Consider the following 4,971-nt stretch of genomic DNA (forward strand, 5'->3'; position numbering starts at 1 on the left):
AATCGCCTCATGGGGGAGAGGGGGGGAGGGGGGGAATAAATCCTCAAAAAAAAAATATATAAAAAAAAATAAAAATAAATAAAAGATCCCGCCTTAAGAGCCATCAGCGCCGAGCCCGAGCCCGTCCTGACCCTCCTCCTCCTCCAGCTCTCCCGAAGGAGAAGGAGCGCGGGCGGACGGGGCGGACGGGGCTGACGAAGGGCCGCTCGCAGGTCAGAGGATCATGGGTCTGGACGCCCAGCGCTGGATGGAGCCCTTGCTGCCGTGGTGGAGCTGGTCTCGATCGCTGTCCGAAGGGCGCGGCTTGCGGCTGTCCCCACGAGACGTTTCCCGGCGCTAGGCGATGTTCTTGTTCTGGTTCAGGCGGCGCATATCCTCCTCCTGCTCCTTCAGCTGCTCGTAGTGCTCGCGGGCGCTGCGCAGGGGCACCACCAGCACCTCCTCCGCCTGGGGGTGGGGGGAGAGAGAGTGTTCAGGCTGGGGGTGGGGGGAGTGTTGAGGCTGGGGGTGGGGGGTGGGGGCGTTCTTTTGGGTTTCTGTATGTCTCTATCGGTGTCCTGTCCTAATCCTCAACCCAATCCTCACCCAATCACCCAATCCCTAATCCTCACCCCAATCACCCTCTCCCTAACCCTCACCCAATCCCTAATCCTCACCCCAATCACCCAATCCCTAATCCTCACCCCAATCACCCAATCCCTAATCCTCACCCCAATCACCCAATCCCTAATCCTCACCCCAATCACCCAATCCCTAATCCTCACCCCCACCAACAACCCTCACCCATCCCTAATCCACACCAATCACCCCCCCAATCACCCCAATCCAATCTCACCCAATCACCCTCTCCCTAACCCTCACCCAATCCCTAATCCTCACCCCAATCACCGTATCCCTAATCCTCACCCCAATCACCCAATCCCTAATCCTAACCCCAATCACCCTATCCCTAATCCTCACCCCAATCACCTAACCCCAATCACCTCTCCTAATCTCACCCCAATCACCCAATCCCTAATCCTCACCCAATCCCCTCGCCTAATCCCAATCCCTAACCCTCACCCTCAATCTCCCAATCCCTAATCCCTCACAATCCCCCTCTCCCAAACCCTCAACCAAATCTAAATCCTCAACCAACCAAACCCTCACCCAATCCCCTCTCCCTAACCTCACCCATCCCTAATCCTCACCCAATCACCCTCTCCCTAACCCTCACCCAATCCCTAATCCTCACCCCAATCACCCTCTCCCTAATCCTCACCCCAATCACCCTCTCCCTAATCCTCACCCCAATCCCCCTCTCCCTAATCCTCACCCCACACCCTCTCCTAATCCTCACCAAATCACCCTCTCCCTAATCCTCACCCAATCCCATCCCTAATCCTCCCCACCCTCCCCCTCTCCCTAATCCTCACCCCAATCACCCTATCCCTAATCCTCACCCCAATCCCCCTCTCCCTAATCCTCACCCCAATCACCCTCTCCCTAATCCTCACCCCAATCACCCTATCCCTAATCCTCACCCAATCCCTAATCCTCACCCAATCACCCAATCCCTAATCCTCACCCAATCACCCTATCCCTAATCCTCACCCAATCCCTAATCCTCACCCCAATCACCCAATCCCTAATCCTCACCCAATCCCTAATCCTCACCCCAATCACCCTATCCCTAATCCTCACCCCAATCACCCTATCCCTAATCCTCACCCAATCCCTAATCCTCACCCCAATCACCCTATCCCTAATCCTCACCCCAATCACCCTCTCCCTAATCCTCACCCAATCCCTAATCCTCACCCCAATCCCCCTATCCCTAATCCTCACCCCAATCACCCTATCCCTAATCCTCACCCCAATCACCCTCTCCCTAATCCTCACCCCAATCCCCCTCTCCCTAATCCTCACCTCAATCACCCTATCCCTAATCCTCACCCCAATCCCCCTATCCCTAATCCTCACCCCAATCCCCCTATCCCTAATCCTCACCCCAATCCCTATCCTAATCCTCACCAATCCCTAAAATCCTCACCCAAAAAGCCTCACCCAATCCCTAATCCTCACCCAATCACCCTATCCCTAATCCTCACCCCAATCACCCAATCCCTAATCCTCACCCCAATCACCCAATTCCTAATCCTCACCCCAATCACTCAATCCCTAATCCTCACACCAATCACCCAATCCCTAATCCTCACACCAATCACTCAATCCCTAATCCTCACCCCAATCACCCTATTCCTAATCCTCACCCCAATCACCCTACCCCTAATCCTCACTCAATCCCTAATCGTTACCCCAATCACCCTATCCCTAATCCTCACCCCAATCACCCTATCCCTAATCCTCACCCCAATCACCCAATCCCTAATCCTCACCCCAATCACCCAATCCCTAATCCTCACCCCAATCACCCAATCCCTAATCCTCACACCAATCACTCAATCCCTAATCCTCACACCAATCACCCTATTCCTAATCCTCACCCCAATTACCCTACCCCTAATCCTCACTCAATCCCTAATCGTTACCCCAATCACCCTATCCCTAATCCTCACCCAATCACCCTCTCCCTAATCCTCACCCAATCACCCTATCCCTAATCCTCACCCAATCACCCTATCCCTAATCCTCACCCCAATCACCCTATCCCTAATCCTCACCCCAATCACCCTATCCCTAATCCTCACCCCAATCACCCTCTCCCTAATCCTCACCCCAATCACCCTCTCCCTAATCCTCACCCCAATCACCCTCTCCCTAATCCTCACCCCAATCACCCTCTCCCTAATCCTCACCCCAATCACCCTCTCCCTAATCCTCACCCAATCCCTAATCCTCACCCAATCACCCTATCCCTAATCCTCACCCAATCCCTAATCCTCACCCAATCACCCTATCCCTAATCCTCACCCCAATCACCCAATCCCTAATCCTCACCCAATCACCCTATCCCTAATCCTCACCCCAATCACCCTATCCCTAATCCTCACCCCAATCAGCCTAGCCCTAATCCTAACCCCAATCACCCTATCCCTAATCCTCACCCAATCACCCTATCCCTAATCCTCACCCCAATCACCCTATCCCTAATCCTCACCCAATCACCCTATCCCTAATCCTCACCCCAATCACCCTATCCCTAATCCTCACCCCAATCACCCTATCCCTAATCCTCACCCCAATCACCCTATCCCTAATCCTCACCCCAATCACCCTATCCCTAATCCTCACCCCAATCACCCTATCACTAACCCTCACCCCAATCCCTAATCCTCACCCAATCCCTAATCCTCACCAATCACCCAATCCCTAATCCTCACCTGCGGGAAGAGCTGGGCAATGATTTCGAACAGCGGGATGAGCACGAACATGATGAATCCCTAATCCTCCCCAATCACCCAATCCCTAATCCTCACCAATCACCCAATCCCTAATCCTCACCAATCACCCAATCCCTAATCCTCACCTGCGGGAAGAGCTGGGCAATGATTTCGAACAGCGGGATGAGCACGAACTTGATGAAGCCCTAATCCTCACCCCAATCACCGAATCCCTAATCCTCACCCCAATCACCCAATCCCTAATCCTCACCTGCGGGAAGAGCTGGGCAATGATTTCGAACAGCGGGATGAGCACGAACTTGATGAATCCCTAATCCTCACCCCAATCACCCAATCCCTAATCCTCACCCCAATCACCCAATCCCTAATCCTCACCCAATCCCTAATCCTCACCCCAATCACCCAATCCCTAATCCTCACCAATCACCCAATCCCTAATCCTCACCTGCGGGAAGAGCTGGGCAATGATTTCGAACAGCGGGATGAGCACGAACATGATGAATCCCTAATCCTCCCCAATCACCCAATCCCTAATCCTCACCAATCACCCAATCCCTAATCCTCACCAATCACCCAATCCCTAATCCTCACCTGCGGGAAGAGCTGGGCAATGATTTCGAACAGCGGGATGAGCACGAACTTGATGAATCCCTAATCCTCACCCCAATCACCCAATCCCTAATCCTCACCAATCACCCAATCGCTAATCCTCACCTGCGGGAAGAGCTGGGCAATGATTTCGAACAGCGGGATGAGCACGAACTTGATGAATCCCTAATCCTCACCCAATCCCTAATCCTCACCCCAATCACCCAATCCCTAATCCTCACCCAATCCCTAATCCTCACCCAATCACCCAATCCCTAATCCTCACCCAATCCCTAATCCTCACCCCAATCACCCAATCCCTAATCCTCACTCCAATCACCCAATCGCTAATCCTCACCTGCGGGAAGAGCTGGGCAATGATTTCGAACAGCGGGATGAGCACGAACTTGATGAATCCCTAATCCTCACCCAATCCCTAATCCTCACCCCAATCACCCAATCCCTAATCCTCACCCCAATCACCCAATCCCTAATCCTCACCCAATCCCTAATCCTCACCCAATCCCTAATCCTCACTCCAATCACCCAATCCCTAATCCTCACCCCAATCACCCTCTCCCTAATCCTCACCCCAATCACCCAATCCCTAATCCTCACCTGCGGGAAGAGCTGGGCAATGATTTCGAACAGCGGGATGAGCACGAACTTGATGAATCCCTAATCCTCACCCCAATCACCCAATCCCTAATCCTCACCAATCACCCAATCGCTAATCCTCACCTGCGGGAAGAGCTGGGCAATGATTTCGAACAGCGGGATGAGCACGAACTTGATGAATCCCTAATCCTCACCCAATCCCTAATCCTCACCCCAATCACCCAATCCCTAATCCTCACCCAATCCCTAATCCTCACCCAATCACCCAATCCCTAATCCTCACCCCAATCACCCTCTCCCTAATCCTCACCCCAATCACCCAATCCCTAATCCTCACCTGCGGGAAGAGCTGGGCAATGATTTCGAACAGCGGGATGAGCACGAACTTGATGAATCCCTAATCCTCACCCAATCCCTAATC

The sequence above is a fragment of the Penaeus japonicus genome, unplaced genomic scaffold, assembly GCF_977035675.1.
Source record: "Penaeus japonicus unplaced genomic scaffold, GWHDUDI00000001_assembly GWHDUDI00000031, whole genome shotgun sequence".
NCBI lineage: Eukaryota > Metazoa > Arthropoda > Malacostraca > Decapoda > Penaeidae > Penaeus > Penaeus japonicus.